Source organism: Halichoerus grypus, chromosome 14 (assembly GCF_964656455.1).
Source record: "Halichoerus grypus chromosome 14, mHalGry1.hap1.1, whole genome shotgun sequence".
Taxonomy (NCBI): Eukaryota; Metazoa; Chordata; class Mammalia; order Carnivora; family Phocidae; genus Halichoerus; species Halichoerus grypus.
The window spans coordinates 40,910,998-40,935,587 of record NC_135725.1 but is presented as its reverse complement, the minus strand read 5'-3'; the positions used below and the strand labels follow the sequence as shown (position 1 = coordinate 40,935,587).

At 40.7% G+C, this 24,590-nt stretch overlaps 1 long non-coding RNA gene across 2 annotated transcripts in view; it reads left to right on the top strand.

Moving 5' to 3' along the window:
* Nucleotides 1–7,412: 7,412 nt before the first annotated feature.
* The window catches only part of LOC144380103 (uncharacterized), a 57,914-nt gene continuing 40,736 nt past the window's right edge, over nucleotides 7,413–24,590 (top strand). The window contains exons 1-3 of one of the 2 annotated variants that reach the window (XR_013443915.1): nucleotides 7,413–7,580; nucleotides 7,657–7,942; nucleotides 15,397–15,517. This is a non-coding gene — a long non-coding RNA (uncharacterized LOC144380103). Of the gene's footprint in view, nucleotides 7,581–7,656; nucleotides 7,943–15,396; nucleotides 15,518–24,590 lie in introns of those variants that run through there. The other variant, XR_013443914.1, reaches the window with a different exon arrangement.

Below are 24,590 nucleotides of genomic sequence, written 5' to 3'. Positions count from 1 at the left end.
GGAAATATTAATAAAAATAATTCAACAAATGGATGTATTCTAATGAAAGTCTTAAACTTCAAGATGAAAAGAAAAATCAAGCTGACATGCATCTAGGCAGAAAAGACTGGTCATCTACAAAAGAAAAAAAAAAAAAAAACGACCCAAACATTCAGCTCAGATATTTCCTCTGTACTAAGAAGCACCAGTGAAGTGATTTCCTAAGAGTTTTAAAGGGGAAAGAAAAGATTGTAACTGAAGATATCTATACTATAGCTAGGTTTTATTCACACTCAAAAATAACAGAAACACTTTACTGGGGACGCAAAAGCCCACAAAGCATAAAGTGCTGTCTTTTAAAAATAGACACAAAGGGGCACCTGGGTGGCTCAATTGGTTAAGTGACTGTCTTCGGCTCAGGTCAAGATCCCGGAGTCCTGGGATCAAGTCCCGCATCAGGCTCCCGGCTCAGCGGGGAGTCTGCTTCTCCCTCTGACCCTCTCCCCTCTCATGCTGTTTCTCTCTCTCTCTTTCAAATAAATAAATAAATAAAATCTTAAAAAAAAATAAAAACAGACACAAAATTTTGTCACAACTATGAGATGAACACACACACACACACACACACACATATACACACCCTCAAGAAAAGGGAAATAATGAGGGGTGCCTGGGTGGTGCAACCAAGTAAGTCCTGACTCTTGGTTTCAGCTCAGGTCACGATCTCAGGGTTGTGGGATCAAGTCCTGCATCAGGCTCTGTGGTCAGCATGGAGTCTGTTTGAGATTCTCTCTTTCCCTCTCCCTCTGCCCCTCCCATTGATGCTCTCTCTCTCCCTAAAATAAATAAATAAATCTTTTTTAAAAAAAGAAAAGGGAAGTAATGAAATTCAGAGAGATGAGGGTTATTATCATAAAAACATAAATTTTAATGGTAAATTAAAGAAATAATAAAATGCTAATAATTCTAATATATATATATATTAAAGTAAGAATGATGATTTGAAAGCAAGTAACTAGACTTCAGATCCTGGACTATATTACAAAAACTGGTAGGAAGAAATAAAAGCTGTCATTTTCTCATCTAAGGAATCTGTTTCTATCTAAAGTTAATAATTAGAGGAAAATAATTTTTATACACAGTTGAAAAATGTAACAAGCAGGAGGCTAATTTCTTTCTTTCTTTCTTTCTTTCTTTTTTAAAGATTTTATTTATTTGACAGAGAGAGACACAGTGAGAGAGGGAACACAAGCAGGGGGAGTGGGAGAGGGAGAAGCAGGCTTCCCGCGGGGCAGGGAGCCCGATGCGGGGCTCAATCCCAGGACCCTGGGATCATGACCTGAGCTGAAGGCAGACACTTAACCAACTGAGTCACCCAGGAGCCCCCAGATTCTCTCTTGAACTGGTCATGACATCTGTCCCGTTCCTCATGAGTTAAATCACATCTGTAACGTGCTCATTTCTATATTTGTATGAGAGCCATGATAGAATTTTTTGGAAATTTCTCTTTAGTAAAATGAATCAGTTCTGATTCGTATAAATAGGTTAAATCCTGAGTAGAAGAAACACAAAGATATTGAACAAAATTAAAAAGCAGCCTCATAGTTTTTGCTGTATTAAAGGAACCCAAAAAGGTAAATAAAATAAAATAAAACAGAAGTTTGGGTAGCAATCACTTGGGCAAGTTCAGACACAAAAAATAGGGTTAGCAATATCAGTATATGCCGGAGTAGAATTTATGTCAAGTAATAATGAATAGGACAAAGGAAGTCAATGAAGGTATTTGAAATTTTGATCTGCAATGAATTTATAACAGGTTCTGAGTATATCATTGCAATAGATAATGCAGAAAATGTCAGGAAACAAGGAGAAATTGTCAGGTCCAATACTAGTAAGATTCTATTAGGCCTCTCCTCTCTACTTGACACATGGATCAGGCAAAATAAATAGATGAGGGTCCAAGTAACATAATTGACAATATTGATTTATTGGTCAGATATGAAACTTCCTACTCTGTAAGTGGGTAGATGACATAGCCATTATGGAGAGCAGAGTAGGTTTGCAGAGCTTCAGAAAGTTTGATGTGGCCAGAAGAACAGACTATTAATTTCACTGAAATAATAATACTGGTAATATAGTCAACAAACATCCTCATCAGATCCTGGAATCTTACTATGTCCTTGAATTTTATCTTTCACTCATTTAGCTTGACCCCCATTGAAACCTGTTTAAATGACAGATGATAAATGCATCCAAGAGGTGTTTCTTTGAAAAGAAAAAAAAGAAAATAGACAAACTTCTAGATAATCCAATTAAAACAGAAAATAAAATGATCATACATACATTTACTTCTTGTTTAATTAAAAATAAAGAAAAATGACATGTACAATGATTTATGCAAAAGAAGCTGTGTTAGAGTACCCATTATAAGTTATAAAATTAAAATAATCTAACTGTTCAGTAACATGTTATTGTATTACATATTCTATTTTTATTTAATCAAATCGTATCCTGCCATTAAGAAAAATATTGCAGAGGGCGCCTGGGTGGCTTGGTCGGTTAAGCGTCTGCCTCCGGCTCAGGTCATGATCCCAGGGTCCTGGGATCGAGCCCCCCATTGGGCTCCTTGCTCAGCGGGGAGCCTGCTTCTGCCTCTCCTCCCCACTTGGGCTCTCTCTTGCTCTCTCTGTCACTATCTGTCTCTCTCTCTCTCAAATAAATAAATAAAATCTTTAAAAAAAATAACATAAAAAAATAAAGCACAGGCTAACTCCTTTATAAAAAAGAGAAAAATATTGAACATGAAAAATGCTCACAGTATGCTATTAAGTGGAAAAAAGTGAGCACAGACAAAATGCAGAGTATAATTTTATATTTGTAAAAAGCACAAATACATGTATGAAATGTATGAAAAAATATAAAAATATTAGAAATCTATGCTTTTTGAGTAGAAATTGGAGATTTAAATTTTTTTCTTGGTGCCCAGCCCTATGCTCTAATTTTAGACTATAAAGACATATGATGAAAAAGTTTAAAAATGGGATACCCGCATTGGGAATGTCGTCTGTTTTCTCCCCGTCCCACTCTCCTTTCCCTAGGACTTTGCCCACTCGTTACTGAGTGAGGGGGCACCATGGCATCCCTGGGCAGGTGACAGCTGATGGGGCCAGAGAAACACACCTGCCCCAAGCTGGGCTCATTAGATCTGCTTGCTCCCCTGAGGATTTCAAATTGAGGTTTGGAATCACCAGTTAACCGAGAACAAGAGAGTCATACAAACAGACAAACCCGGGGAGCTGAGGGCTGTCATTTGAATGTGGCCATTCAGAAGTCATTTGTGCAGAGCAAGAAGGAGAGTTGATTTGCGAAGAGATAATCAACCACAACCACAATGTGTGCCATTTGCTGTGTGTTCATTACGTGGCAGGCATTCTCTGCGCACTCTACCTTTAAGGTAGATACTGTGCCTTTCCTCTTCCATGAGGGAGAGGAGATGGGCAGCGTGTGGAGAGGTGGCCGCGTGGTCTTGGAGAGACAGAGAAGGAGAGTGGCTTCCTTACACCTCAGGGCTTCACCGGTCCTAGCTCTAATCACTTGTGGGGCCCAGTTTTATTTCCTGCTATTTGTATCCAAGACATTCCTCTGACTTCTTAAGCTCAGCTTCTGGTCTGTCACAAGCTCGAGTGGAAAAGGTTCTTGCAATGGACCAACCCCCAGCTAGGAGGGAATAAATGTATTGGGTGGCTATATACAAAGTGTCTCTGATGTCTTTGAATTCATGTTATCTTTGAATGCAGTCCAACTGAGGGAATACAATATACTGGACTTGTCATCATGTACAACTTTGCACAATGAGTGGCATCTATTCTCCCAACTCACAAATAATTTTAGAAGTTTAAAAAATATACCAAGTAAGGAGAAGGTGCCCATTGAAAACCACTCCTTGAGAGACAGAGGGGGATCTCTCGGTACTCTTTCTCCTCCCCACAAAACGCATATTTATAAAAATGTCTATAAACCATTTCAGGGAATTCACATATTTTAGTGTGGCCACCAACTTCTGGGTTAGAGGCTGTCGTTTAAAAATTTTTTTTGCATTGTCTTTAGTTTACATATTGGTACAGGTTTGAATGAATTGTATCCAACCAGAGTGTTGAATGTTTTAATATACCCACCTGCTAGAGGAGCTCTGTCAGTCTCTGGAGGCAAGACCACTGGGGGAGACCAAATGAGCATTCCTGGGAAAGAAATAGAGACAGGAGCAGCAAAAATAACTTTTAGCTGCAACAAAAATATTTTTGTAAGGTGTGAAAACTGGATAAGAAACTCCATTCTCTGAGATCCAACACTTAACTCTTTTCTTCCTAGATTTAAGGATAGCCTAGGTTGTGAAGAGATTTTTCTTTAAAAAAATGAAAGATTTTGGTGCCTGGGGGGCTCAGTCAGTTGAGCATTGGATTCCTTGGTTTCAGCTCAGGTCATAATCTCAGGGTCATGGGATTGAGCCCTGCGTTGGGCTCTGCGCTCAGCAGGGAGTCTGCTTGAGATCGTCTCTCCCTCTTCCTCTGTCCCTCCCCCTGCTCTCTCTCTCTCAAATAAATAAATAAATCCTTTTTATAAAATGAAAGATTTATGTTTCAGAATGGTGAAATTATTGAAAAACTTTTGAAAATTACTGAAAAACTGTAAAGATGTGACTTAGAGCTAGAGGATGTGTTTCCCTCCTTATTTTGGTATAATAATGGCCTTATAAAACAGCTGGGGTGCCTGGGTGGCTCAGTTCGTTAAGTGACCGACTCTTCGTTTCTGCTGGGGTCATAATCTCAGGGTTATGGGATTGAGCCCTGAGTTGGGCTCTGTGCTCCGTGCAGAGTCTGCTTGGGATTCTTTCCCTCTTCCTCTCCCTCCTCCTCTACCCCTCCCCCGCTCAAGTGCATGCGCGCTCTCTCTCTCAAATTACAAATAAAATCTTTAAAAAAAACTCCAACTAGATGGGTATTCTTACCTAGAAGACTCAGAGAAAATTCAGTGGTCAAATATCCAGATGAAAAGAGAAACATTCAGTTTATCATGTGGATGTTTTGTCTACATGAGGGAAAATCTGTGGATGTTTCCAAATATTTGGAAAAAAAAAATATTTGGGAACATCCAGATGTTTGGCTTTATGCAGCTCAAACATCCAGATGTTAGACCAAATTTCCCCCTTTCCAATGAGATGTTTTGGCATCAAGTAGACCCAGCCATGGTTATAGTAATTCCAAATTGTTAACTAGTGTCACAGAAAATTATTTGGGGGGGACGTGGCACCCCAAAGTGTGAAGGTTATAGATGATCATAAACATTAAGAGGCAGGAGAAACGGAGGGGATTGCTCCGCCGACCAATCAGGCTGTCATTACTAACACAAATTGTCAGCAGCAATGTTCTCTTTCGGAGGGCCTAATAATTAGGAATAATAAACGTAAGCTGGTGGCCCTTACTGATTAAAAGGAAGCTGGTAGCACTTGCAGTGTTTACAGAACTTGAAAGACTTGGAAAGGGACATCCTCTGCTTTGAAAGGAGTTGAAAATTCTAAACTTCACGGAAAGGGGTTAGGAGAGTTCAGTTTCCTCCTCTTATTTTATTGGGCTCAATCTAATGTGACCCTGAAGTGTCTCCAATTACAACGTTCTTAAACTTGTGGGAATCAGCCTAATAAAAATACTGTAAAGAAATACAGCTCATCCCGCAGCTGTGGGCCGGCTGTGGAGATTACCATGGTGCAGGAGAGAGGGTCGGCCTCCCGAAAGCAGATTCCATTTTCTACATGGCAGTAACATGAACTTGAATGGAGGCGTCAAGCGAGAAGACAATGTTTTGATTCTGATTAAGATTCTAAAAGCTGATTTTTAGCCAACTTGTTGTTGGCGAAGAACAGCAATGCCATAAATAAAATAGCCACAGATGGGTCTGGATATCTGTTATGAACAACCATCAAGAAAATGCTTTTATTTTAATTGATTGATACTGAGCAAAAGTAGTATTCAGCCAAAACCTTATTGCCAGTCCTGTTGTAATTATTTTTTTAACCAGTTCACCACTGCATTCCAGGCCTCTGTCAGGACCTCCTATGGAGCTGCCTGGTACAATGTCTGCACCTGATATGTGTTTGGCTTTGCATACCATGCCTGAAATTGTTCAAGAAATTAATCTCTCTCTCTTTTTTTTTTTTACTTGCAAGAGCATAGCTTGCTGGAAAATAACCTAGATGTGGTCTGAGTTTCTTTTTTTAAAGTTAACAATCTTCAGAGAACCTGGGGTCGGGTTGAAGTCAGGAATACGATGGTCTGTCAGGATGGGAATGACTGTTTGAAAGCCAATGCTAACTTTCCAAGGAATTATCCAGAACATGGAGGAAGAAGAAGCAGACCTTAAACATCTAAAGAAGCATTTTGTATTTTTTTGATTGCTTTCTGAGGAATTGAACTCTGGCTTCTTTTGAGAAAGAATCTCAAAAATTCTTCATACTAGAGCAAAAGTTACCCACGTGTAATCCAGTTAAAAGACACACACACACACACACACACACACACACACACCAGTACCAGTGATAACACCCAGCATTTTTTGGTTTTGATAGAAACTGAAAACATGGCTTTGGTTCTGAAAATGTTTTCATCAGGTGTGGAGAAGGAAATATGATTATTACACTAATTGTATGGAACTAAGTGAGGAGCTAGCCATGATTTCTTCTTCTGATAAGAATGACACTTTACACCATCACATGCCAACTAACTGGAAAAAAATTCCTGCAATGGTATGTTCAGAAGTGTTATAGGAGTATTGGAAGTGATCAGTGTTGGTCAGAGGGACCATGGGCATCACTGGGGGTGCGTACTGGAGTGGGTAAGAGCAAACCAGAGACAGATGGCTTGAATCAGAATCTGGGCTTTGTCTCTTCTGGCCGGCTGACTTCACGCAAGGCTCTTTCTGCCTCAGTTTCCTCTTATGCAAAATCTTTGGATAACAGTAGTTCTAGCGCCTAGGTTTGTAGCCAGGATTAAACAAGGAGTGTATGTAAAGCTCTTAGGTAAATGCTTCCTATGCAAGTCATCTTTGAAACCAAAGAACATGAACCAAAGAGTGTTGAATCAAAAGGTTCCTGAAGCTCCGATATGGGAATGAGAACTGAAGAAGCCATCTGATAAGATGCCGTGATCAGAAATAAAATGAGACATGTTTTGACACTTAATGACATCCTAAAAGATTGGGTGGCAGCAAGATGTACACATGTGTCTGCAGTAAATGTGGTGAGGAGGTGGGGGGTTGGGCAAGGGACATCAATCTCACAGCTTTCAATTAGGATCCCGTGGGCGGGGAAGAAGACTGGAGTTCGCAGGGAAGGAACTGGCTGATATTATTATTATTTTTTTGATGCAGCATTCCAGAAAACATAATCAATGGCACCCGTCCAGTTCCCATTTAGTAACCAAAGAACTAGCTGCAGCTGTTTTTTATGCCTGGTGGTGCCAGTTTGATAGTGTATAATCATATTTGCATAAAGATAAAAAGGAAGGTGTTATAGAACACAGTTAAGCCTATGGTTTCACCATGAATTAAAGGTAATTTCAGACTAATTAGGTATAATTTGTTAAGGAATTCTTCCCAGCAATGATGACTCTGATTTTGTAATTACAGGACAATGCTTACTGTGGCTTTCAAGGCAGGAGAAAGCACACCCGAGGGGGTCGTGTCCCACACTAGGCAGATCTAATGGTGCCACAAAAGACAGGTGTTTTGTCAGATTTCAGCCACACACTTTCACACCTGCAACGCATTAAGTACAGCAGCAATGTTAATGAAGACCAGGTGCCTGTTCTCCAACTTAAAGGAGGAACTGGCATGAGGTTTGCTGTTTGCTACCTGACGTCTTCCTCTGCATCTCTGAGCGCTGGCCCTTGGGTTGATGGGGAAAACGAGGTGGGTAAGTAGGCTTTGGGGCGGTTCTGCCCTCCTTTTTTTTTTGAGTGGAGGGTGGGGGTAGTGAAACACTGACCTTTGCGTTATGGTAGTTACGTCTATATGCACTGACCCAGCACCCCCCCCCCCCAATTAGTTCTCATCCTACAACAGCGGGGAAGACTCTTCTAGCCCAAAGTATTTCTAGGCTTTCTCTGCTGCCACCCCTTTTGTGCAGAGCTCAGCCTCCGGGTCCTGAAAAGAGCTGAGCTGCACAATCTACAAAATGGATTTCTGGAAAGTGCTGTGTTATCAGCTGCTACCAGAGAAAGTTTGATTGTAGCTACTTGAGTCTTTTCAAACTTGAAATTTTGCCATTCCATCCGGAAATGAGTAATGGAGGCCTTGAGCAAGCTTTTTCATTTTAATAAAACACAAGGTTTTCATTGTGTGTGGCTACATCATCGTAATGCTCTCTGTTATGAAATACAAAATCTTTTTCTCCCTCCTTTAAAAAAAAAAAACAAAAAACCCAGCCTCAGCAGTCGAGCTTTTTCCTCCTCTTTTGCCTCCTTTCCTTTGTTTCACAACTTGGAGCTGCAGCTGTCTGCTCCTTGCAATTCTTAGCAGTTATGTGAAAAGTTAATATTGTCTCAAAAAAACCCCCACCAAAAAAAGTGAAAACCCCAAACCACACATCAGAATTGAAAGAGGGGGAAAGAATGGGCAGGTCTAGGTTCTTAGCAGCAAGAGTATAATTATCAGACTCATTACCAGTGACTTGTGGCACAGGGGAGCCCCCTAAACAAAACAGCCTCTTTACCCAGGGAGATGGAAGGATGGACAAATATCAAAATGTTTGATGCTGTATTTAAACTCCCGGCCCTAATTAAGTTAGAAAAGAATAGGATCATACACTTCTAGAATAGCAGATGTAAATCTTGGAGGAGGAAGGACCTTTCCAGCTAGAGTCCTTTAACTCTTCGATTCCTGAAGTGAATGCATTGGCACCCCAAGCCAAACATTTAGAAACCAACTATGGAAGTGACCTACTGGTAATGCAGAATTCCAATCCTTCATTCCATGTGATTTAGCAGTGTTTTTCAAGGAAGTTCACGTGCGCTTGAGAGAGTTTTTCAAGAGGCACCCCAGAGCTATCAACGTGGCTGAGTGGGGAGGTCTTTTTTTTTTTAATTGAAGTATGGTTGACCTACAACATTATATTAGTTTCAGGTATACAACCTAGGATTTGACAATTCAATACATTACACAGTGCTCACCATGATAAGTGTAGTTGCCATCTGTCACCATACAAAATTATTACAATATTATTGACCATATTCCCTATGCTGTACTTTTCATCCCCATGACTTATTTGTAGTTTGTATCTCTTAATCCCCTTCCCTAAAAGTGATTTTATTTTTCAATTTATTTGTAAGATTTGTTTTAGGTTCATAGCAAAATTGAGGGGAAGGTATAGAGATTTCCCATGTATTCTCTGCCCCCACACAGACAGAGCCCCCCCCCCCCATGATCCACATCCCCACCAGAGTGGTACATTCATCGCAATTGGTGAACTGCATTGACGCATCATAATCACTTCAAAACCATAGTTTACGTAATGGTTCACTCTTGATGTGCATTCTATGGGTTTAAACAAATATATGATGACCTGTATCCACCATTATAGTATAAAGAGTACTTTCTTGGTCTTAAAACCCTGTGTCTGCCTGCTCATCCCCACCCCTCCGAACCCCTGGAAACCACTGATCTTTTTACTATCTCTGTAGTTTTGCTTTTTCCACAATGTCCTATAGTTGGAATCCTACATTATGTTACCTTTTCAGATTAGCTTCTTTCACTTAGTTCTATGAATTTAAGGCTCTTCCATGTCTTTTCATGAGTTGATAGCTCATTTCTTTTTGGCACTGAATAACCTTCCACTGTCTGCATATACCGCAGTTTAGCCACTCACCTAATGAAGGGCATCTTGATTGCTTCCAAGTTTTGGCCATCATACATAAAAGTGTTATGAATATCAGTGTGCAGGTTTTTGTGTGGACATGAGTTTTCAACCCCTTTGGGTAAATACCAAGGAACACAATTTGCTGGATTGTATGGCTTAGTTTTGTAATAAATTTCCAAGCTGTCTCCCGAGGTTTCTTCCCCCCCTCCTTTCTCCTTTCCTTTGCTTTACCAGGAAGCTGCAGTTGTCTGTTCCCTGCAATTTCTAGCAGTCACTTGAAAAGTTAATATTGTCTTTAAAAAATAAAATGAAACCTTGAACTCCAAGAACAGATTGGTGGTTGCCATAGACAAGGAAGGGGTGGGAGTGAAATGGGTGGAGGTGGTTTTAAAAAGAAAAAAGGAGGCTGTACCATTTCACGTTCTCACCGGTGATGAATGAGAGTTTCTGTAGTTTCACATCCTCACCAGCATTTGGTGTTGTCAGTTTACTTCCTTTTCTTGTCTTATTGCGTTAGCTAGGACTTTGAGTACAGTGTTTAAAAGGAGTGGTGAGAGGACATTCTTGCCTTGTTCTTTTCAATTTATTTTATTGATTTGGTATCCATCAATGATTGAATATGAAGAATGGTTGTAGCTGCCAAAGAATAGTTTGAAAACCCTATCTTAATGGCAGAAAACACTTGGGCCTCTACTATGTACTCAAGTATTCAAGCAAATCCAAATGCTTCTTATGGACAATGTTGGCTGTGTGTGCAGAGTCTCACGAAGCCCACTTCTATGCAAAGCTGCTGAGGTCTTCCCATACAGCAAGAAACCCAGTCATGTTCTGGTGTTTCTGAAAAATCTAGTGACTAAAGCAAATGAATCTCTTCAATTAATGTTACTGAGAGTTTGGATTACAGGTACTCACCAGGGAGCTCAATTTCAAATTAACTACTCCCCAATGTTCTCAAAAGTCTCAAATTGTTATTTGAGAGATTGTCTCTGACCTCCCTACTCAACGTGTGGTCTGTGGGCCGGTAGAAGTGGCCGAACTTAGGAGCTTGTTAGAAAAGGGCTGAATCTCAGGCTCCAACTCCAGCTTCCTGAATCCGAATCTGTGTTTTTAACAAGTTCATCTGTTGAGTCAACCTGTCAATAATTTTCCTATAAAATTTTGACCAGCATTGGTCTAAGAGACGCTGTCACCATGTATTAATCTAGACCAGAAATTTTTACTTTGAGCTCCTTTTTATCTAAAAATCTGCCTCAAGTTTATATACTCCCTGCAATTGAAGGCAAAATGGAATCTGTGTGAGGGCATATGTGCTCCTGTTTGTAACCATAGGTCCACTTTTTGGCAAAGAGGGTTCATAAATTTTTAGCTTTTAAAAATATTGCAAACTTGCTTGATAAAGATCTTTTGCCAAACAGACAAATCAATTTAACAAATACTTATGGAATGCCAACTCTGTGGTAATGTGGAATTATAATTAAGAGAGGTTTTAAGTCAATCTGTTTGGGTTTCAGTTCCAGGTCTAACACTCAAAGCTATATGACCTTTGATCAATTTCTTATAATCCCTGTGCTTAGGTATTTTTCAAATATAAAACAGGGATCAGAGTGATATCTAACCCATAGGGCTTTATGAGGGTTACTATAGTTAATACATATAAGTTCTTAAAACTATTTCTAGCACATACTAAGCACTCAATAAATAGTGACTATTACTATGTACCTGACCCTTTTCTAGGCTCTGGGGAAATTGTGATAAGACAAACACCATTCCAGCCCTAATAGGTCCTTTATCTTATCAGGAGAAAATAGACATTAAAATATTAATTTTATAATTATTTTAAATTGGGATACATGCTGTGAATAGAGAAGTACAAGGTGCCTTTAGAAGGACCTGACCAGGGCTGGAAGGTCAGGAGGGCTTCCTTGCTGAAGTGAGTTTAGGTGAAAGGGAACAGGGAAATGGAGAGAGATCCAGGTCCAGTGGGGTGGTCTCACGCAGGTCCGGCATCCAGATCCAGCCCCGTGGGTGTTGGGCAGAGGGGGGATGACGAAGCTGATAAGGTAGATGGAGCCTGGATCCTGCAGCGCCTTGTGAATGATGTGTCTGAAAAGGACTTTAATCAAGTGTGTGAGGACTGGGTTTTAAGTTTTACTTTATGACTCCAACAGGCATGTGGGAAATGGGTTGAAAGGGAAATAAGAATGAATGTTGAGAGACCAGTTAGGAAGGATTCATGGTGGGACGTAAAAGAATTGATTGCACCTTTTTGGAACATGTTGGCAGCAAAAGAAGAAAGAGAAATGGATGAACAGGAGAAATATTTAGGTGAAGTTAGGAGGGCTTGGTAGTTAATGGATTCCTGATCCAATTGTATTGTGCTTTTTTTTTTTTCTTCAAGATTAAAAAGAAATTCATAGAAGTGACTTTATTTCTGGATTTTTCCTTCAGTCTATAGACACAGACCCATCTACTCTCACAGGCTTTCCTTTGCCTTACATATGGCCCCATAGGTATTCTCACAGATTCATATACGATTCATAGTATGTACTTTCCCCTTGTAAGACTACTCCTGTTTATTTTAGAAAGAAATTCATTTGTGCTTGTAAGACAAAGCTTCTATTCTCTGTTGACAGTTTTTTTTTGAAGTTCTTTTAAGTGTCTGGGGTGGGGCTGGATACATTTTTGCCTTCCTTAGTCATAAGGAATACAACGTGTAATATACACCCCCCCTTAAACTCTAAGCAGGTGGTGATGAAAATAACTAACACCACCTATATAAAAACTTTGTTCTTGTTTTCCTTTGGGGATGCAAGCAGTGAAGAGCCCAGATATCCGGAATCCCTAGTTTCATGCTTTCTACAAAATTTTTGGTCTATTTAATTTTAATCCAGGCCTTCCACTTCTTTATATCATTCTGGCATGATAACAATTATTATTACCCACCCCTCTCAGGAAAAAGCCTATAGTTAACAGAGGGACTCAAATCTATCAAGTAGGTTGTAATATTAAGAGCAACAAAATGGTTATTATAAATGATTGTTAGAATGACTATCATTTATTGACCACCTACTAGGTACCTGCAACCACCTTCTGAGTAGCAGTAGCCCCAGTTTCCTAAGAAACCAAGGCAATGTATTGTTCCTCTTGGTCTGATAAGAAAGCAGAAACCTCTCCTTGCTTTTGCAGGATTCTCCTGGCTCTGTTCCACCTTCTCCCCCAGAACCCCATGTTTCTCGTGTTCCTATCTCCGTCCTTAAATACTGTCTCCTGCTCTTTCTTCTCCAGACCACTTTCTTCTGCCTTTTCCTTGGACCCTTCTCCTTAAGCTGAGGGCCAAGAAATAGACAAAGGAATGAGGTGATGGGTGTGACTGGCTCTTTCTGCTTTTGTGTAGGGATTGTCTGGGAACATAGTGAAGGCACCCCACAGTGTGCATCTAACAGGCAGACCGTCCACCATCTTGGGAAGCACAGGAGGGCAACAGTGCTTTTCAGACCCCATTGGACGAAGCCCTGTGGGTGACATCAACTGGCCAGTATACAGGGTCGCCACGGCTCAACAGTCTGTTGTTGTTGTTCTTGGTGACGTTGGTGGTTTTGTTTTTCTTAAATAAATGAGGTGTAGGCCTTAGGCTCCTGGCCCTCTCCCAGAGCAGGTTTGCACACCCCTGAAGTCAGAGCTGAATTCTGCCATCTCTCCAGTAACACTTAATTGTTTTTAATTATCCCTCCACTGAAGCTGAACCATCCCTCATCCAGGTCACAGCACAGAACATGGCTCATAAGTTTTACGAGCCACCTTGTGTATCTCATCCATGTGTGCAGCCACCTTTTCTGACAGTGAGCAATCCATCAGGCAGATACCCCTGCCCCTGACAGGGTCTGGATGCTCAGAGCAGGGACAGGCTCTTCTTGGTATCCGTGTGTTGACTACCGTTGTAGCAGGAAGCCAGGCTCTGGGCTGGAGACTTGAATTTCAGATCTTAAGATTGCACATTAATTGAACCTTGGAATAGTCTTTTATTTCCACCTATGAAGGTCATAAGGCTTGACAAAACTCAAGGGGTTGTTTGGAATTCCCTAAGTCTGGTTATTCCTCTGCTAAGCCAGGAGTTCTTCTTGAATTTCTAGTGAGATCTTGGGCACCAGGCCTGAATCGTCATTTGAATTCTGTAAATACTTGCAGAAGAAATGAAAAGCCCAATATTTATGGGTGGGTTGCATAGCCAGAGTCCTTACTTGTAAATGGACTTAACAGAAACTTATATAGTCCAAAAATGTATTTCCCAATGACTCTGCTCAGTAAGATATGTTCATTCATTCACCTATTCACTTATTCATTCACCTATTCACTTATTCATTCACCTATTCACTTATTCATTCACTTATTCATTCACTTATTCATTCACTTATTCATTCACTTATTCATTCACTCACCCACCCACTCACCCACCCACTCACCCACCCACTCACCCACCCACTCACCCACCCACTCACCCACCCACCCACTCATTCCTCAGTCTTCAAGGGTAAAGCTTAGAGAAGAGAGGAAGAGGGTTAGCAGTCACAGGGGCTAAGTGTTTCAATTCGGAGGATTTTCACTTTTCTACTTTTCTCCACTGGATTACCATGAAGGTATCCAGGAATATGCTGCTGTTATCTGGGAAGGATACTAGATAAAACTGAGGGATATCTCTCCCCTCAAATAAATTGATGAGATTAGCTAGTTGGCTCAAGTAAGCCCAGACAGGAAGAACACTTCCCAAAGAGTAATATAGTATCGTAGATGTTAGCATGATGGCTTTTGGCAGGGGGGCCCTGAATGAATGCTTTTTTATTGTTATACTCCAGTATTTCCTATTCTCTTCTATTGCTTGCAAGTGACACTGGTTTCCATTTAGTAGTGATGAAAGGTTTCCATTAAAAATGCGTGTATTTAAGTTAAAGCTAGTCAGTTAAAGGAAAACATTCAGAATATAACAGCATCAGTGATAACTGAAAATGTTAAAAGTCATGAAGGATGGTACCTAAATTATTGAATATTTGGAAACCTTGGAATGGAAGATGGGAAGCTTTGAATAAGGGCTAGTATGACGGAAGCCCTGCAGAGCTGTAGGCTGTAGAGCACCCTGTGGACGATGTGGGGTGGGAAGAAAGAGCAGCAGAAAGGTAGCCCCACCTGCCAGCACAGTTTGGCTAAAGTCATCCATAGGAGACTGCGGTGTATAAGCATGTTCTCCTGTTGTGGACTAGCACTGATGTCAGAGGGGGGTAAAGTCTGGTGTGTTGAGAGAAATCCCCACTATTCTAGACACACAGTTCCCAAGACAATATGTCTGCCCCAGCCCTGACAGCATAGGGCCCTAGGATTTTTCTAGCTGGCTCTTTTCCTAACGTCTCCATTCCACCCTCAGGTCCCCCTTTTCATTTCCACCAAAGGTAGAAATCTGTCAAAGCCTTGAGTACTTCAGATAATAGGATTTTGATACCAAATTGCTCTTTGCTTCCACACAGGGTCTGCATTTGGCCCATTGGCCCATCCAGAGGCCAGGCAAGTCATGGCCGGGCCTGAGAAGATTGGTGTGAGCTGGCCACTGCCCAGCAAATGACCTCCTCAGATCCTCCTCCTCTCTCTCCCACCCCAAAGCAGTCCCTGAGGGTTTCTATGAAGAAATAGTCTCTCCAATATTTTTACTATGTGTGTAATTTTCCTCTTTTATACTGGGAAAGCAAACCTTTTTTGACACTCAAAAGACCCACTCAGGGAAACTGTTAAAAATGCCCCTCTTGCTTTGAGCAGATTGAAAAGCAGACAAAGTGAATGCGGCTTCATTTCTTGCGGGCAGCGCATGGTCACGCTTGCAGGCGCCTGTGCTGAGCCCCAGCTGCACCTGCTGCCCGTGCAGGTCCGCCCTGGCTCCCCTGCAGGCCCGCGGGCTGTTCAGGCTGCAGAGCGGCTGACCTCAGCTGCTGCCTCCCCTGGCACGAGCCCCAGAGGCCCTTACCCACAGTCACTGTTCTGTTGCAGGTGGAAGACCTGTCCACCCATCTTGAACCAGGATACTCTTAGCCAATCTTCTCTGCCTCCATCTGGCTGCTGGCTGGGTCTTGGGGCAGGGGTGAGACAGAGGGATTCGAGCAGATTTCAGCTTGGTTTGGAGAATGCCCACAAACAGGATTAGGGAGCGTGTCCACGAACTCAGATGCTCTGGTAACACCACCCCTCTGGGTTCTTATCTACCTGTGCTATGTGTGCCTAATTGCCAGGGCCTAGCGCGCAGGGGGTGGGGGGATGGTGGTGGTGGTAGCACCACCTGGACTGCTCCTGGACCAGAACCCTACTGTATTGTAACTATATTTAAAGGAAACCAAATGGTACGGGATGATTTACTGATATTTCAATCAGATGACCTTGCCATGTTCTGTGAATCTTGAGAGAGCGGTACCACTCCTCCCCAGTACATCTGCTGCCTGCCTCGCTGTTCGGGGATGCCCATAGCCTGCACAGGACACAGCCAAACATGAGCTCAGTGTTGATGATATGGTGAAGGGACTGCCAGGCTGACCTCACCATGTCTCTTCAGGGCCACATCTGAACTGTGGTTATAAAGCTGTAGGACCCCTTTTGAGAAATAGAATTATTTGGGGGAAAAAAAAAAAAGTTATGGTTCAAGATGGCAATATAGAGAGTTCCCAAATTCACCTCCTCCCATGGATACACTGAGTCTATAGCTACATCTAGAACAATTTCCCTTAAAACCTAAAAATTAAGTGACCACTACATAACCAGCAAATGGGAAGAAAACCACATCGAAGTGGGTAAGAGAGGTTGGGACACAATCTCCTTGTAAATCCCACCCCCTGCACAAACCTCACATTGGTCACCTTAACTTTTAGGACCTAAACCTGAGAGATGAGCCCTATAACATTTAACTTTGTCCTGGGACACTCAAGATGGTAGTGATCTGAGCAACCCCTCTTTAGGGGCTCAGGTGCAGACTCCACTGCCCCAGGGCCCAACTCAGAGGTAGCCAATCATGCCCAGACTTAAAGTAAAGGAGGCTCACCTGCTTATATTAAAGCATTGGCCTGAGGGGTGGCATCTAATTTAGCCCACACAACTAGGAGCCTGCTGGAATATTCTTTGGGGACAGAGACTGGTAGGTACCATATTTGTGCTCTCTCTTTGCTGTGTTCCAGAACACCAGTATCTCCCAGAACTTTTACGTATGTCTGGTGCCCAATTTTGGTTGTTGCTGCCTTGAAGATACCTTTTGATTGCCTGGCTCTGGAGGCCAGGGAAACACACGTTCCTGGGCACATGGGACTATAACTAGTCTCCTCTAGAAAGGAGCTCATCTCTGTCTGAAATCCTGATTTTTGTGACTGCTTCCAGGGGATACCTATACATAGTCTGGCTTTGGAATGAATCCCACAGGACTGTAACCAAGTGAGAAAGACTTCTTAAACAGCTACCACCCCCAGGGTACAACAAGAGGCAACAGATTCAGGAGCTTGGCCTTCTGTGAAGGAAGCCTCTTAGCTAACCATCATGATGGGTGGCCTGAGGGACAGACTTCTAATTATACATGCTTCTAGAAGCTGACTGTAATGTTTTCCAGACACTTTGGAGGGTGGGTACTATCTTCATGCTCATCCTCTGCCATGCTCCTGAGCTTTACATGCATCTGGGGGCCAGTTTTTGTAGCTAATGCCCAGGTGATGCCCCTTGATTGTCTGGCTCTGGTGGCTGAAGGGGCTTGCATTTCTGGGTCCCACAGGACTGTAGTAATCAGTTAGTTTTTCGCAGGCTACCACCCTCAGGGCACTGCACAGATAGCAGACTGAGGCAACACCCCCAGTCTTTCTATAAAGGACACCACTTTGCTTGTCCTGAAGCTTTGGACTGAGGGGCTGGCTTTAGGTGTGGCACAAATTTAGTGGCCTACCGAGCTGCTCTCAAGGAATGTGGATGTCCTCTTGGTGCACTTCTCTCTACGTTGCTCCAGCTGGCTGATATTTCACAGAAATGAGCTTCTACACTTGTCTGGAGCCATGATTTTTGGGATTGTCACCAAGGAGGTGCCTCCAGATCACCTGGCTCTGGTGGCCAGTGGGGCTTATGCTTGCAGCCCCAGTATATGTTCGCATGTTTTAAAAACTGTTGCCTCAGAATCCTGAGGGACACACTCCCCTTTGGGACACTGACAGGCCAACTTGAAATAAGTTCTGTAACCACAAAGCAACCTATAGTAAAACCCAAAAAGAAATATAAGCATACAACTGAAGAAAGTCATTAAGTCACAAAGGAAGAAAGCAGGAGAAGAACAGAGAGGAACTACAAAAGGCGCTACAAAACAAAATGGAAAGAAGCACATATCTATCAATTACTTTAAATGTAAATGGAATACATTCTTCAGTCAAAAGACAGAGTGGCTGAATGGATTAAAAAACAGCCATCTATATGTTGGCTATAAGAGACACACTTTACATATAAGGGCATACGGACCAAAAGTGAAGGGATGGAAAAATATTTCATGCAAATGGAAACCAAAAGAAAGCTGAAGTAGCTATATTTATATCAGACAATAGACTTTAAAACAGACTGTGATTGGAGACAAAGTCATTATATAGTGATAAAGGGGTCAGTCCAACAAGAGGATAGAACATTTGTGAATATTCAAATATTTATAACCTATGCACCCAACATGGGAGCACCTAAATACATAAAGCTAATAGTAACAGATCCAAAGAGAGAAATGGACAGCAATACTATAATTTTAGGGGACTTTAATACCCCAATTACATCAATGGATAAATCATTCAGTCAGAAAATCAATAAGGAAACATTGACCTTCACTGACCTGTTAGACCAGATGAACTTAACAGATACTTACACAGAATTCCATCCAAAAGCAACAGAATACACATTCTTAAGTGCACATGGAACATTTTCCAAGAGAGAGCATATGATAGGCCAAAACAATTCTTAATAAATATAAGAGAATTGAAATTCTATCAAGCATCTTTTCCAACCACAGTGGTATGACACTAGAAATTACACAAAGAAGACTAGAAAAATCACAAATACGTGGAGATTAAACAATATGGTACTGAATAGCCAATGGGTCAAAGAAGAAATCAAAAGAGAAATAAAAATACTTTCAAAGAAATGGAAATACAACATACCAAAATTTATGGGATGCAGCATAAGCGGTTCTAAGGTGGTAGTTTATAGTGAGAAGGCTCACCTCAAACAACCTAACTTTATATCTCAAGGAACTAGAAAAAGAGTAAACAAAGTAAACAAAGCCTAGTAGAAGGAAGGAAACAACAAAAATTAGAGAAGAAGTAAATAGAATAGAGACTGAAAGGTTAAGGAAACCAAGACCTGTTTTTTTTTGTTTTAGTTTTTATTTTTTGTGTGTGAAAAGAGAGACATTACAACTGATATCACAGACATACAAATGACCATAAGCCTATTATGAGCAATTACATGCAACAAATTGGACAACCTAGAAGAAATGAATAAACTCTTAGATGCATATGACCTACCAAGACTGAATCATGATGAAATACAAAATCTGAACAGACCAATTACTAGCAAGGAGATTGAATCCATAATCAAAAACCTCCCAACAAAAAAAAGTCCAGGGATAACTTCACTAGTGAATTCTACCAAACATTCAAAGATGTGTTAATACTAATCCTTAAATTCTTCCAAAAAATAAAAGAGGTGAAGCTCTCCAAACACATTTAATGAGGCCAGCATTACTCATTACTCTGATACCAACACCAGACAAGATGTGACCAACACAAAACAAAAAAATCAGGTCACTATCCCTGATGAACAAAAATGCCAAAAATCCTCAACAAAATATTAGTAAACTGAATTCAAAAATACATTAAAATGATCATTCACCATGATCAAGTGGAGTTTATTCTGGGGATGGAAGGATGGTTCAACATCTGCAAATCAGTCAATGTGATACACCACATCAACAATACAAAATACAAAAATTAAAGAAAAAATGATCTCAATGATGTAGAAGAAGCATTTGACAAAATTCAACAACCATTTATGATAACGCTCAACAAAGCAGGTACAGAGGGACTGTGCCTCAAAATAATCAAGGTCATATATGACAAGCCTACAGCTAACATATTCAACAGTGAAAAGCTGAAAGTGTTTAAGGAGCAAGACAACGATGTCCACTCTTGCCACTTTTATTCAACATAGTACTGGAAGTCAGAGCAATTAGGCAACAGAAAGGTCATCTAAATTGAAAAGAAGTAAAACTCTCAATATTTTAAGATGACATATAGAGAAAATCCTAAAGACCCCATCAGAAAATTGTTGGAAATAATAAATTCAGTAAAGTTGTAGGATACAAAATCAACACACAAAAATCGGTTGGGTTTCTTTTTTTTTTTTAATTTTTTATTGTTATGTTAATCACCATACATTATATCATTAGTTTTTGTTGCAGTGTTCCATGATTCATTGTTTGTCTATAACACCCAGTGCTCCATGCAGAACGTGCCCTCTTTAATACCCATCATCAGGCTAACCCATCCTCCCACCCCCCTCCTCTCTAGAACCCTCAGTTTGTTTTTCAGAGTCCATCGTCTCTCATGGTTTGTCTCCCCCTCCGATATGCCCCCCTTCATTCTTCCCCTCCTGCTATCTTCTTCTTCTTCTTTTTTTTTTTTTTTAACATATATTGTACTATTTGTTTCAGAGGTACAGGTCTGTGATTCAACAGTCTTGCACACTTCACAGTGCTCACCATAGCACATACCCTCCCCAATGTCTATCACCCAGCCACCCCATCCCTCCCAGCCCCCACCACTCCAGCAACCCTCAGTTTGTTTCCTGAGATTAAGAATTCCTCATATCAGTGAGGTCATATGATACATGTCTTTCTCTGATTGACTTATTTCACTCAGCATAACACCCTCCCATTCCATCCACGTCATTGCAAATGGCAAGATCTCATTCCTTTTGATGGCTGCATAATATTCCATTGTATATCTATATCACTTCTTCTTTATCCATTCATCTGTCGATGGACATCTTGGCTCTTTCCACAGTTTGGCTATTGTGGACATTGCTGCTATAAACACTGGGGTGCACGTACCCCTTCGGATCCCGACCTTTGTATCTTTGGGGTAAATACCCAAAGTGCAATTGCTGGGTCATAGGGTAGCTCTATTTTCAACTTTTTGAGGAACCTCCATACTGTTTTCCAGAGTGGCTGCACCAGCTTGCATTCCCACCAACAGTGTAGGACGGTTCCCCTTTCTCTGCATCCCCGCCAACATCTGTCGTTTCCTGACCTGTTAATTTTAGCCATTCTGACTGGTGTGAGGTGGTATCTCATTGAGGTTTTGATTTGGATTTCCCTGATGCCAAGCGATGTTGAGCACTTTTTCATGTATCTGTTGGCCATTTGGATGTCTTCTTTGGAAAAATGTGTGTTCATGTCTTCTGCCCAATTCTTGATTGGATCTTTTGTTTTTTGGGTGTTGAGTTTAATAAGTTCTTTATAAATTTTGGATACTAGGCCTTTATCTGATATGTCATTTGCAAATATCTTCTCCCATTCTGTTGGTTTTCTTTTGGTTTTGTTGACTGTTTCTTTTGCTGTGCAAAAGCTTTTTATCTTGATGAGGTCCCAATAGTTCATTTTTGCCCTGGCTTCCCTTGCCTTTGGCGATGTTTCTAGGAAGAAGTTGCTGCGGCTGAGGTCGAAGAGGTTGCTGCCTGTGTTCTCCTTTAGGATTTTGATGGACTCCTGTCTCCACATTGAGGTCTTTCAACTATTTTGAGTCTATTTTTGTGTGTGGTGTAAGAAAATGGTCTAGTTTCATTCTTCTGCATGTGGCTGTCCAATTTTCCCAACACCATTTGTTGAAGAGACTGTCTTTTTTCCATTGGACATTCGTTCCTGCTTTGTTGAAGATTAGTTTTCCATAGAGTTGAGGGTCCATTTCTGGGCTCTCTATTCTGTTCCATGGATCTATGTGTCTGTTTTTGTGCCAGTACCATACTGTCTTGATGATGACAGCTTTGTAATAGAGCTGGAAGTCCGGAATTGTGATGCCGCCAGCTTTGTTTTTCTTTTTCAACATTCCTCTGGCTATTCGGGGTCTTTTCTGGTTCCATACAAATTTTAGGATGATTTGTTCCATTTCTTTGAAAAAAGTGGATGGTATTTTGATGGGGATTGCATTGAATGTGTAGATTGCTCTAGGTAGCATTGACATCTTCACAATATTTGTTCTTCGAATCCATGAGCATGGAACGTTTTTCCATTTCTTTGTGTCTTCCTCCATTTCTTTCATGAGTATTTTATAGTTTTCTGAGTACATATCCTTTGCCTCTTTGGTTAGATTTATTCCTAGGTATCTTATGGTTTTGGGTGCAATTGTAAATGGGATTGACTCCTTAATTTCTCTTTCTTCTGTCTTGTTGTTGGTGTATAGGAATGCCACTGATTTCTGTGCATTGATTTTATATCCTGCCACTTTACTGAATTCCTGTATGAGTTCTAGCAGTTTTGGGGTAGAGTCTTTTGGGTTTTCCACATAAAGTATCATATCATCTGCAAAGAGTGAGAGTTTGACTTCTTCTTTGCTGATTTGGATCCCTTTTATTTCTTTATGTTGTCTGATTGCTGTGACTAGGACTTCTAATACTATGTTGAATAGCAGTGGTGATAGTGGACATCCCTGCCGCATTCCTGACCTTAGGGGGAAAGCTCTCAGTTTTTCCCCATTGAGAATGATATTCACTGTGGGTTTTTCATAGATGGCTTTTATGATATTGAGATACGTACCCTCTATGCCTATAGTCTGAAGAGTTTTGATCAAGAAAGGATGCTGTACTTTGTCAAATGCTTTTTCTGCATCTATTGAGAGGATCATATGATTCTTGTTCTTTCTTTTGTTAATGTATTGTATCACGTTGATTGATTTGCAGATGTTGAACCAACCTTGCAGCCCAGGGATAAATCCCACTTGGTCGTGGTGAATAATCCTTTTAATGTACTGTTGGATCCTATTGGCTAGTATTTTGGTAAGAATTTTTGCATCCATGTTCATCAAGGATATTGGTCTGTAATTCTCCTTTTTATTGAGTCTTTGTCTGGTTTTGGGATCAAGGTAATGGTGGCCTCATAAAACGAGTTTGGAAGTTTTCTTTCCATTTGTATTTTTTGGAACAGTTTCAGAAAAATAGGTATTAATTCTTCTTTAAATGTTCGGTAGAATTCCCCTGGGAAGCCATCTGGCTCTGGGCTTTTCTTGGGAGATTTTTGATGACTGCTTCAATTTCCTTAGTGGTTATAGGTCTGTTCAGGTTTTCTATTTCTTCCTGGTTCAGTTTTGGTAGTTGATACATCTCTAAGAATGCATCCATTTCTTCCAGGTTATCTAATTTGCTGGCATAGAGTTGCTCATAATATGTTCTTATAATTGTTTGTATTTCTTTGGTGTTGGTTGTGATCTCTCCTCTTTCATTCATGATTTTGTTGATTTGGGTCATTTCTCTTTTCTTTTTGATAAGTCTGGCCAGGGGTTATCAGTCTTGTTAATTCTTTCAAAGAACCAGCTCCTAGTTTTGTTGATCTGTTCTACTGTTCTTTTGGTTTCTATTTCATTGATTTCTGCTCTGCTCTTTATTATTTCTCTTCTCCTGCTGGGTTTAGGCTTTATTTGCTGTTCTTTCTCCAGCTCCTTTAGGTGTAGGGTTAGGTTGTATATTTGAGACCTTTCTTGTTTCTTGAGAAAGGCTTGTATTGCTATATACTTTCCTCATAGGACTGCCTTTCCTGCATCCCAAAGATTTTGAACAGTTGTGTTTTCATTTTCATTGGTTTCCATGAATTTTTAAAATTCTTCTTTAATTTCCTGGTTGACCCATTCATTCTTTAGTAGGATGCTCTTTAGCCTCCATGTATTTGAGTTCTTTCCGACTTTCCTCTTGTGACTGAGTTCTAGTTTCAAAGCATTGTGGTCTGGAAATAGGCAGGGAATGATCCCAATCTTTTGGTACTGGTTGAGACCTGATTTGTGACCTAGGATGTGATCTATTCTGGAGAATGTTCCATGGGCACTACAGAAGAATGTGTATTCCGTTGCTTTGGGATGGAATGTTCTGAATATATCTGTGAAGTCCATTGGGTCCAGTGTGTCATTTAAAGTCTTTATTTCCTTGTTGATCTTTTGCTTAGATGATCTGTCCATTTCAGTGAGGGGTGTGTTAAAGTCCCCCACTATTAATGTATTGTTGTCGATGTGTTTCTTTGCTTTTGTTATTAATTGGCTTATATAAGTGGCTACTCCCATGTTAGGGGCATAGATATTTACAATTGTTAGATCTTCTCGTTGGATAGACCCTTTAAGTAGGATATAGTGTCCTTCCTCATCTCTTATTACAGTCTTTGGTTTAAAATCTAATTTGTCTGATATAAAGATTGCCACCCCAGCTTTCTTTTGGTGTCCATTAGCATGGTAAATTGTTTTCCACCCCTTCACTTTCAATCTGGGGGTGTCTTTGGGTCTAAAATGAGTCTCTTGCAGACAGCATATCGATGGGTCTTGTTTTTTTTTATCCAATCTGATAGCCTGTGTCTTTTGACTGGGGCATTTAGCCCATTTACATTCAGGGTAACTATTGAAAGATATGAATTTAGTGCCATTGT